The sequence below is a fragment of the Mustela nivalis genome (assembly GCF_964662115.1).
Source record: "Mustela nivalis genome assembly, chromosome: X".
NCBI classification, from domain to species: Eukaryota; Metazoa; Chordata; class Mammalia; order Carnivora; family Mustelidae; genus Mustela; species Mustela nivalis.
The window spans coordinates 87,615,630-87,627,884 of NC_139040.1; the positions used below are offsets into that span (position 1 = coordinate 87,615,630).

The window sequence follows — 12,255 nt, forward strand, 5'->3', positions numbered from 1 at the left end:
GTGGAATTTTGATCGGAATGGCATTAAAAGTATAGATTGCTCTAGGCAGTATAGACATTTTAACAATGTTTATTCTTCTGATCCAAGAGCATGGAATGGTCTTCCATCTTTTTGTGTCTCCTTCAATTTCTTTCATGAGTGTTCTGTAGTTCCTCGAGTACAGATCCTTTACCTCTTTGGTTAGGTTTATTCCCAGGTATCTTATGGTTCTTGGTCCTATAGTAAATGGAATCGATTCTCTAATTTCCCTTTCTGTATTTTCATTGTTAGTGTATAAGAAAGCCACTGATTTCTGTACACTGACTTTGTATCTTGCCACGTTGCTGAATTGCTGTATGAGTTCTAGTAGTTTGGGGGTGGAGTCTTTTGGGTTTTCCATATAAAGAGTCATGTCATCTGTGAAGAGAGAGTTTGACTTCTTCATTGCCAATTCGGATACCTTTTCATTCTCTTTGTTGTCTGATTGCTGTTGCTAGGACTTCTAATACTATGTTGAACAAGAGTGGTGAGAGTGGGGGCGCCTGGGTGGCTCAGTGGGTTAAGCCTCTGCCTTCGGCTCAGGTCATGATCTCAGGGTCCTGGGATCAAGCCCCTCATCAGGCTCTCTTCTCAGCAGAGAGCCTGCTTCCTCCTCTCTCTCTGCTTGCCTCTCTGCCTACTTGTGATCTCTCTCTCTCTGTCAATAAGTAAAATATTTAAAAAAAAAAAAAGAGTGGTGAGAGTGGGCATCCTTGTCATGTTCCTGATCTCAATGGGAAGGCTGCAAGCCTTTTCCCACTGAGGATTATATTTGCTGTAGGTCTTTCATCGATAGATTTGATGAAGTTCAGGAATGTTCCCTCTATCCCTATCCTTTGAAGCGTTTTAATCAGGAATGGATGCTGTATTTTGTCAAATGCTTTTTCTGCATCGATTGAGAGGACCATGTGTTTCTTCTCTCTTCTCATATTAATTTGTTCTATCACATTGATTGATTTGCGAATGTTGAACCATCCTTGTAGCCCAGGGATGAATCCCACCTGGTCATGGTGGATAATCTTTTTAATGTGCTGTTGGATCCTGTTTGCTAGGATCTTGTTGAGAATCTTAGCATCCATATTCATCAGTGATATTTGTCTGAAATTCTCATTTTTGGTAGGGTCTTTGCTTGGTTTGGGGATCAGGGTAATGCTGGCTTCATAGAAAGAGTCTGGAAATTTTCCTTCTGCTTCAACTTTTTGAAACAGCTTCAGGAGAATAGGTGTTATTTCTTCTTTGAAAGTTTGGTAGATTTCCCCAGGGAATCAGTCAGGTCCTGGGCTCTTGTTTTTTGGGAGGTTTTTGATCACCGCTTCAATCTCGTTACTAGATATTTGTCTATTCAGTTGGTCAATTTCTTCCTGGTTCAATTTTGGGAGTTTATAGTTTTCCAGGAATGCATCCATTTCATCTAGTTTGCTTAGCTTATTGGCATATAACTGTTGGTAATAACTTCTGATGATTGTTTCTACTTCCTTGGTGTTCATTGTGATCTCTCCCTTTTCATTCATAATTTTATGAATTTTGGCTTTCTCTCTTTCCTTTTGGATTAGTGTGGCCACTGGTTTATCGATCTTATTGATTCTTTCAAAAAAACAGCTTCTACTTTCATTGATACATTCTACTGTATCTCTGGTTTCTACCTCATTGATCTCAGCTCTAATCTTGATGATTTCCCTTCTTATGTGTGGAGTTGGTTTGATTTGTTGTTGATTCTCCAGTTCTTAAAGGTGTAGAGACAGCTGCTATGTTCTGGATTTTTCAATTTTTTTTGAGAGAGGCTTGGATGGCTATGTATTTACCCCTTAGGACCGCCTTTGCTGTATCCCATAGGTTTTGGACCGAAGTGTCTTCATTCTCATTGGTTTCCATGAATTGTTTCAGTTCTTCTTTGCTTTCCTGGTTGATCCAAGCATTCTTAAGCAAGGTGGTCTTTAGCTTCCAGGTGTTTGAGTTCCTTTGGAACTTTTCCTTGTGATTGAGCTCCGGTTTCAACTCATTGTGATCTGAGAATAATGCAGGGAATAATCTCAGTCTTTTGGTATTGGTTGAGTTCTAATTTGTGACCCAGTATGTGGTCTATTCTGGAGAAGATTCCATGTGCACTAGAGAAGAATGAGTATTCTGTTGTTTTAGGGTGGAATGTTCTGTATATATCTATGAGGTCCTTCTGGTCCAATGTGTCATTCAGTGCTCTTGTTTCTTTATTAATTTTCTGCTTTGATGATCTATTTCTGAGAGAGGTGTTTTAAGATCTCCTACTATTAATGTATCCATATCAATATGACTCTTTATCTTGATTAATAGTTTTCTTATGTAATTGGCTGCTTCCATATTGGGGGCATAGATATTTACAATTGTTTGTTAGATCATCTTGGTGGATAGTCATTTTAAGGATTATGTAGTGTCCTTCTGTATCTCTGACTACAGTCTTTAGTTTAAAATCTAGTTTATCTGATATGAGAATCGCTACCCCGGCCTTCTTTTGAAGCCCATTGGCATGAAAGATGCTTCTCCATCCCTTCACTTTCAGTCTGGGTGTATCTTTAGGTTCAAAATGGGTCTCTTGTAGACAACATATGGATGGGTCCTGTCGTTTTATTCAGTCTGCGACCCTGTGTCATTTTATGGGCACTTTTAGGCCATTCACATTGAGAGTGATTATTGATAGATATGTTTTTATTGACATCGTGTTACCTTTGAAGTCTTTCTTTCTGTATATTGTCCCTTTATTTCTGTTCAATGCTATTTTTAGGATTTTTCCTCTTTTATAGAACCCCCCTTAATATTTCCTGCAGTGTCGGCTTGGTGGTTGCATAGTCTTTTAAGCCTTGCCGGTCTTGGAAACTCTTTATCTCCATCCATTTTGAATGTCAGTCTTGATAGAGAAAGTATTCTTGGCTGCATGTTCTTGTCATTTAGTGCCCTGAATATATCTTGCCAGCCCTTTCTGGCTTGCCAGGTCTCTGTGGACAGGTCTGACGTTATTCTGATGGGTTTTCCTCTGTAAGTAAGAAGCCTCTTTGTCCTAGCGGCTTTCAAGAGATTATACCGACAATTATGATTCCTCAATTTGACTATCAGGTGCCTTGATGTTTTTTTGGAATGTATAATCTTGGGTGGAGACATTTCGGCCTCTAGTACATGAACGCTGATTCCATTCTCGAGATTGGGAAAATTTTCATGAAGAACTTGTTCCACTATATCTTCTAGACTTCTTTCCTTCTCCTTCCCTTCAGGGATTCCAATAATTCTGACGGTGGAACGTTCCATGGCATCATTTATTTCCCTGATTCTGTTTTCGTGGTTTCTAAGCTGTTTGTTCCAGGCTTCCTCCTGATCCTTTCTCTCTATCTGTTTGTCCTCCAGATCACTAATTCTATCTTCTGTCTCAGTTACCCTAGCTTTGAGAGAATTTAGATTAGATTGGAACTCATTGAGAGCATTTGTGAGCCTCAGCCCTGGTAGCTTTTAACTCCGCCCTAACATTGTGAACATCATCTCTCGTCGCTTTCAGCTTGGCCCTAATCAATTCCATTTGGTCATCCATGGCTTTCTCCAGCCTAGCTATTGCCTGGATAATTGTTAGCCTGAATTCTCTTTCCGGCATATTGTCTACGTTGATAGCCGTTAGCTCTGTTGCAGAAGGTCCATCCTCTCTATTCTTCTTCTGTTGGGCATTCCTCCTCCTAGTCATTTTGGTGAGAGATGACTGAACAGATGTAGCTGGATGTATTGACCATGGTGCATTCAAGGTGCATCCTCGAACACTTCTGAGTAATCAGGATTCCCCACCCATACGAGAGACAAAAGAAAAGAAACAAAAAAGAAAGAGAGAGAGAGACAGGAAAGAAAGGGAAGATGAATGAGAAGGTTCAGCCCAAATGGGCCCCAAGGTAAGATTTATGAAGTATACAAACAAAAACAGACAAACCAAAAGACTGATAAAAGTGTATGAGAAGAGAAAAATATATATATATGAAAATAAAGGAAAAACCTTGTCAAAAAGAACCCCAAGTGTAAGATTTATATACTATCAGGACAAACACAAAAACACAGAAACAGTGGTGGAAGAAAAAGATGGGAGAATGGTTATAAATTCTCAATGTGGGCAAGGAAGATTGTTTTTATTCTTCCTGTATGTATCTTGATATCTTTGTTAAAGGACTCAACTTCCCTAAGATAAAGGGGGATTAGAAATTGGCTTACCTATAGGGGTAGTATTGATTGGGGAACGGGGATTACTTTGAAGTTTAACTCTATATGAATATTAGAAAATAAAAATAAAAAGGAATAAACTAGACTAAACTATAAAATTTTAAAAAATTTCAAAAAATAGAAATCCAAAAGAAAAACACAGGTGTATGTATCAGAAAGTTCAGGTTAGAAGGTTATTATAGAATTTGATATACTGGACAGCTCACTGATGGTAAATAGGTTAAAAAATTATCTATATATATAAAAAATATGAACCAGAATAGTGGGAATGAGTTAAAAATAAAGGTTGTCCTATGAAGTAGTGGTGGTTGTTCTCTTGTAGTCTTTTTTTTTTTTTTTTCCTTTCTTGGTTGGTTTTCTGGGGGAGGGGCCTGCCACGTGGGTTTTCAGTCAAAGATGTTCCCTGAGTTAATTCCCCCTTTCCCCCTCTAGGGGGTGGGCTCTGAGGAAACTGGTTTTTTTCAGGCTTTTGTTCTCTGGCGGTTTTTATGTTTGTTCACTTTTTTTTTTCCTCTCACCTTGACCGCTTTTGATGGTTTTTGTAGTTTTAGAGAAAAACAAACTGCACCCTGACCTCCCTCTCAGAGAGAAGCCTCAGTCTGGCTGCAGAGTCCAAATAAGTTCCCCCTTGGCCTTCTGGTAGAGCAGGTTCCAAATCGCGGTCCCTGGGGATGCAGGATCTTCTGCTTGTACCCAAAACCACGGCAGCAGCGGCTCTCTGGGCAGCTCCAGACTGCCGGAGAGGTTCCAAGCAGCGATCGCACACTGAGATTTTCCCGCTGGCCCGGGCTGGGAGTGCCTGGTCTTTCTGGGTCTAAGAGCGCCCGGCTTGCAGGCACCTCTTTCAGGGGAGGCTGTGGGTCACGCACGCTTTTCAGGCTTTGAGAGAACAGGGCGCAGGTCTGAAAGCACCAGGCTGGGTCTTCGCGCACCTCTTTCAGGGGAGAGTTTGGGGCACACGTCTTAGGCTCTGAAACAATGGCGTGGGTCAAAGAGCACCGGCTGGGCCATTGTGTACCTTTTTCAGGGGAGAATGAGGGGCGTGCGCATCTCAGGCTGTATAGCAGGGCTTGCGCATTCTGCCATCCAGCGTGGCTCCCATTCCCTCATAGGAGCCAGACCCCAGGCTTTCTCGGCTAGCTGGCGGCTTAGGGACCAAGACCTGGTTTCTCCGCTGCACTCTCTCTGGCTCAGCGCCAGGGGAGGCTGTCCTGGGACCAGGGACTTAAGCCCCTGTCCCTAGCCGCCCCTATTCCCATAGTCCCCACCCCCTCACCCACCCCGATCCTTTGTTCTTTTGGAGTGCTTTCAACCAGTCTCCAAGTTAATGCTGGTCCCCAGACGAAGGGCACTCTCACTCGTATTAGGGATATTACTTTCCAACCAGTCGCCTCTGGTCGCTCCCTCCCCCTTTTGTTTATCTTCAGATATCAGTTCGCCAATAGCAGTTCGCCATTCCCACTCTGCTTTACCTGCCCACTGGCGTTTTCTGCCCCTGTAGAGATCCAGACGGGTATAATTCTGATCTCAGGCTGATTTCATGGGTGATCGGAGTTCTTTGGTAGGTAATCAGCTCACTTTAGGGTACAGGTTGTAAAGGTGCCTCCTCCTACTTCCCCGCCATCTTGTCTCCAAATATATTTTTCTAATTTACTCACTTAATTGATTTTTTAAAGATTTTGTGTTCTTAGACTTGTAACCAAAAGCACAATTCATAGAAGGAAAAACTAATAAATTGGACCTCCTTAGAGCTAAAAACTTTTGCGAGTTGAGCTCTTTTCTTCCCTCTTTCACCATCCCATCCACCCCACAGCTCAGGTCCCCCACCCCTACCCAGCAGAGCCTCCTGTCAGGACCTGATACGAGGCACCAGGCTCCCTTGTGGCTGCAGGGCACAGAGTTGGCCGGCATCTGGTGGAGAAGAGTGGGGTGACAGGGCTGGGCCTGGGTGGACACCGGGCAGGAACCAAGGGAGCAGCTGCCTGCAAGGGCACAGAGCAGGCGGAGCAGCTGCAGCCCAGGTGGTCAAGTGTGCAGCAAGCAGGGCGGAGCCAGTTGTGGAGAGCTCTACAGTGAGCAGCCCAGAGAGAGACAGTGAAATCATGGAGCCCAGCCGAAAATGAACTGGTCTCCTTGAGTGTGCCCAAGCCTTGGGGCCAAGCCTCTGTCCCAGCACTGAGGTTTTCCTCATCCAGGAGCACTTTGATCCCAGGCTGGATGTGTGCCCCTACTTCTGGACTAGGGGAAGAGAACGTTTGCTTATTTGGCACATGAGCTGAGCTATGGACACTGATCTTAGCCCTGGGAACATCAAGATGATTTGTGATCATCCTGAGATAAATGAACATTGGCTTCCAGGCTCAATAAAGTAAATATTCCTCCCATGGAGAATGGTGCTGGTTCCTAAAGACTGGAAGGATCTACAGCCCCAGGGGCCTTAGCCAAAACCAGTCTTGTTTTCCTGTTCAGAACCGAGTGACTGCCTTGAATGCCTCTTTCATTATGATTCACACCAACTTGAAGAGATAGTTGAGTTGCTGTGTGCTGGCCTTTCTCCTATTCGCAGTCATCTGTGGGGAAGGAGAAGAAGAAACGGAGTTACTGTGATTCCCTTAAATTGCAAACCAATTTCAGATGTTGAGAAGTTTGGAGAAATGGTCTATGGCTTCCAGGACCCCCACAGGGGCAGCAAGACCCTCAACATCCATGTCCTTAACAGGCCCCGGGGCCCAGCCAAGACCAAGCCAGAGCCCTCCTTTCAGGTGTGAAACAAGGACAGCTCTTCCAAAAACCTTATCACCAGGCTGCAGAAAATCTGGAGGAATTATCTGAACATGAAGAAATATAAAGTGGGAATGGAGGAGATTATGCTAAGTGAAATAGGTCAAACAGAGAAAGTCAAATATCATATGGTTTCACTTATTTGTGGAACATCCAACAGCATGGAGAACATAAGGAGAAGGGAAAAATGAAGGGGGAGAAGCTGGAGTGAGAGACTATGGACTCCAAGAAACAAACGGAGAGTTTTAGAAGGGAGGGTGTTGGGGGGATGGGTTAGCCTGGTGATGGGTATCAAGGAGGGCACATATTGCATGGAGCACTGGGTGTTATACGCAATGAATCGTGGAACACTACATCAAAAACTAATGATGTACTGTATGGTGGCTAACATAACAAAATTTTTTTTAAAAAAAATTTAAAAAGAAATATAAAGTGCTAGGGCCAGGGTTCAAGTTCAGTGCAGAGGCCCTGCACTGCCACCTCTGGGACCATGTGAACATATCCATAGTAAAGGCCACAGATTTTTCCCTTCAGTGTTTCTGAATGGGAGGGTTTCCTGCCCAAGGAGAACATTGGGACCAAGCCTTGGCCATGGGGCAGATGTGCTATTATCTCAGGAGCAGAAAATCTCTGAAGTCCTCTCAGATGGGCCAAGAAGTAGATGATCATGATGCAGTCCTGTGATTTAATGCAACACCTGCAACCAATTTCCAGGAAAATGTGGGCACAAAAACTACCATTCACTTGATGAATTCTCAGTTGGTCACCTCTTCGGGACACTTCCTCAAGACAGCTTATGCATTGAGAGAATTGTGTGGGACCCGTCTCTTTGCAATTCAGATATCCCAGCATGGAACCAGAGCCCTGACTACAGCTTCTTTAAGTACTATAAGAGCAGTTGCGAGCTGTATCCTGATCAGCCTTTTTACATCCTCAAGCCTAAGCTGTGGGACAACATTCAAGAAGTCTCCACAGAAGACATTCAGCCAAATCCCCCATCTTCTGGGATGCTTGGTGGCATCATCATCATCATCATGCTGTGTGACCAGGTGGATATTTATGAGTTCCTCCTATCCAAGTGCAAGACCAATGTGTGCTACTACTACCAGAAATTCTTTCGCAGTGCCTGCACAGTGAGCACCTACCACTCACTCCTCTTTGAGAAGAATCTGGTGAAGCACCTTAACCAGGGCACAGACAAGGACATTTACCTGCTTGGCAAAACTCCACTGCCTGGCTTCCAGAGAATTCGCTGCTGAACATGGGCTCCCTAGTCATGTCCCCTAGCTCTTCTCCACCAAGCCTGGGCAGACCACATTCCTGAATAATCACAGCTTGCACTGTAGGCCTTCAGGCCACAAGAGTACCAGGCTGTAGGAGCCCAACAGCAAGCAGCCAACAGCAACCAGTCTGCCCTGTAGCTACAGAGGTGTATGAGCCCAAATCCTCCTGCCACACACGTAAACACACACCTAGCTTTCTTTCCACACAAAGGTAAATGCAAGATCTACCTTTCTCACCAGAGCTGGGCTGTTTTCCCCCATTGGAATGATGTTATTCTCACAAACCAGCACTCTATTGCTTGAAATCTGCACCTAGATACTGATCTCATGTGTTAAAGAAATTTACCCAAATTATGATTGAGCTTGCATATAGGGTGGCTCTGGGGGGCCAGTAAGTGGTACAGGACATAGGAAACATGCTCAGTTGCTCCAGTACAAAGTTGCCCCCCCCAAGGTCCATGCCCCTGAGAGAGGTGGTATTCTGTCTGTCTAGCTGGTTTGGTGGGTCCTTAGGCTGGGTGCTTATGAGCAAAGGGTCTTGATGATCCCATAGCCACCTCCATCTGGAGGTAAGAGGCACAGAGGGCACAGTCTCCATCCTCCAGTTCCTCATAGTTCACTGAGAGAGAGGGAAGATTCACTGTGTTCAGTGCATGGGGTTGGGGGAGGGAGGTGTTGTGGAGAGGCAAGCACATTTGGGAGGGATCATACACTTGCTGCATCTATGGCTGGAGAGGGCTTCACAGAGCTGTGGCTATGAAGGAAATTTTAGAGGAAGAGAAGAAACATGTCATGCAGATATTTGAGTCATTTGAATTGTGTTTTCCTTTCTGCCTTTGTTGCCTGTAATTATTCTCTAAGGTCTACCTGAACTTAAAGGGTCAAATTATTTTTTGAGGAAACCCCTTGTCCTGTCTGAGGTAGCAAGTACAGCCCCATGGCAGACACTAGGCAAGTCAGATGCCAAAAACTGGATTTGTCCAGGCTCACCCTGGCCTGACCCTACCCTACAGCTGGGTTTGCCCACCATGTCCACTGCTTCCCTATTGATGCCCACCCTACCCCCTCCTGACCGCAATCTTGCTTTTTCCCTTTGAAAGTAGTAGTTTTTCCCCCTCTCTCAAATTGCCTTTAAGCATTTTCTACTTTAAAAGTATCCTGACCTGACAATTTCTTTGATCTTCATGGGCCTTTTATGGAATGTCTCTCAGGGAGTGGGGATGTGGTTCCCTAGAATTTAGTCACTCTCAGAAGTCAGAGATCATAACTGATTCTCCCAAAATTTATCAGACTGCCGTGCCCTCCACCCCTCCAGCAAGGGAACAATGTCAAGTATCCAGACAGAGGCCTTGCTACCGTAGTCTGCAAAGGTGCTTCCAGGTAGTTTTGCTATCCCCTCCCCCATTGAAGAACCGCATTGGAATAGTCCGGCCTCCAGTGTGGAGAAAGTAAAGGACTCACATAGGGTCACAAAGTAATGCTATAGAGCCAGGGCTCCTAGACCCAGGATTCTGGACTCCTGGCTCCATGTGCTCAAGGGCCTCTTAAGCGTGAGCTACAGACCAGCCATCTGGGAGCTGCAGTGCTCATTTGCTGCCAAACACTTGGCTTAAATAAGCAGTAAAAGGAACCCTGAAGGGAGAAGCCCTGGGTTTTTAAATTGATGATCCCCTGTTTACTATCAGTGCCACCATGGGCGAAATCTCCTGAGACTATTTCCTCATCTGTAAAATGGGGGTGATGAGCCTACATCAGGACCATTGTGAGGATCACATGAAACATCTGTCCTGGCACATAACAGGTGCTCAGTACATTATGGTTTTCTTCCTTCCTTCATTAAGGACCTATTCTGTGCTCACACCTGGTGAGGACCTTGCTTTGAGGGAGGGCAGAGAGGGGTTCCTGTCCTCAGAGAATTAACTGTCTTATTGGGAGACAATAACTACCCTGCCTGGAACACCCAGGAAACCATCCAAGGCAGTGGAAGGTGCAGAACATGGCCCTTTTCCTCATCATCATCCCTGCTTGCAGTTCAGGCCTAATTCTGCTTCGGAACGGGTGGAGCACTTGGGCCATTTACTGCTATGTGGAGCAAGTCTTTTCTGCCTCTCTGGGCCCATGAATTCCTGGCCTGCTTTTTTTTTGGTGGTGGTGGGGGGGGGGGTAATCTCTACACCCAACGTAGGGCTTGAACTCACAACCCCAAGATCAAGAGTCACATGCTGTACTGATTGAGCTAGCCAGGTACCCATCTGGGTTGGTTCCTGTTCTGATCAACACATTCATTGCAATCTTTGAATCACAAACACTGAGTGAGAGGAAGGTGGCATTCCATCAACAGAAGATAGGTGTTGGTGTGGACACTGAGACTATGCTGGGTAGATGCTAGCTTTTATTTGTTATTGTAATATGGGATCAGATTAATTTTATGTGTGATTCTAGGACTATAAACTTTTTAATTCTGTGTTCTTTATATATGGAAACTAGTAAAATGCACGTTAGATAGGGGTATTATTGTTGGTCTAGTGATATGTTTAATATTTGTGACAGATAACTTAAAAATGATGACTGAGTGTGACAGGAAAGTCCCTGTCCATAAGGGGAGGAGGGTTCTGTCTTCATCAGTAGCCATCTGTTCATCCTATATCATGAGGTCCCCCTGTCCTTCCACCAATCACATAAGCTATTCACATTGGTTTGGAAACCTCAATCTCAGAAGCTTCAGAAACATGCCTAATCTAATTCTGAATTACCCAAAGATTATGTAAAAATTTTAAATAAGTGTTTAAAAAATACTTTTGCCAATTGAAAGAAAGCCCATTGAATAGGATGAAAAGACAAACTACAGGCTGGAAGAGAATGTTTGCAAACCACATATTCAGCAAAGGACTAGTATCTACAGTATATAAAGAGCTCTCAAAACTCAACAGTAAAAAACAAAACAAAACAAAACACGAAAAACAACAACAAAAAACCCAAACAATCCAATTTAAAAATGGGCAAAATACATGAACAAACATTTCCCTGAAGAGGATATACAATAGCAAATAAATACACGAAAATATGTTCAATATTATTAGCCATTAGGAAAATGCAGATTAAAACCACAATGAGATATTATACAGCTATCAGAATGGCTAATATAAGAAATAGTGATGGGGCACCTGGGTGGCTCAGCCAATTAAGCATCCGACTCTTGATTTCAGCTCAAGTCATGATCTCAGGGCTTTGAGATCAAGCCCCATGACAGGCTCCATGCTGATTGTGAAGCCTGCTTAAGATTCCTTCCCTCTCTCCCTCTCCTTCCAACCCTCCCCTGCATGCATGCACATGCTCTCTCAAAAAATAAATAGAAATAGTGATAATACCACATACTGGGGGGATGTGGAGAAACTGGATCATTCATACAGTGGTGTTGGAAATGTCAAATGGTACAGCTACTTTGGAAAATAATTTGTCAATTTCTTAAAAAAAATAACTGTACAACCCAGAAATTGCACTCTTGGGCATTTATTCCAGAGAAATGAAACCTTATGTCCCCACAGAAACCTGAACACTAATGTTTATAACATCTTTATTCTTATTACTACAAAATTAGAAACAGCCCTGATGTCTTTCAATAGATGAATTGTTTATCTATTGTATATATATATATACCATGGAATTCTACTGACCAATAAAAGGCAACAAAATCTTGATAACACACAATAACTCAGATGAATCTTAAGGAAATTATGCTGAATTTCAAAAGTCAATCCCAAAAGATTATATACTGTATGATTCCATTTATATGATGTTGTTGAAATGACAAAATTATGGAAATGGAGAACAGATTGGTTATTTCCAGAGGTTAGGAACATGGAGTGGGGGAAGAAGATGGGTGTGGTTATAAAAGAGGCAATATGATGAATCCTTTTGATGATAGAACTGTTGTATCTTGACTGGGTCAGTGTCA

At 43.5% G+C, this 12,255-nt stretch overlaps 1 protein-coding gene and 1 pseudogene across 3 annotated transcripts in view; both read left to right on the plus strand.

Moving 5' to 3' along the window:
- Positions 1–12,255, plus strand: part of FAM120C (family with sequence similarity 120 member C) — a 138,540-nt gene that overhangs the window by 93,255 nt on the left and 33,030 nt on the right. The window lies entirely within an intron of this gene.
- On the plus strand, positions 7,765–8,276 carry LOC309855969 (beta-galactoside alpha-2,6-sialyltransferase 1 pseudogene; annotated as a pseudogene). The gene has a single exon. The product of its transcript is annotated as a beta-galactoside alpha-2,6-sialyltransferase 1 pseudogene (transcript).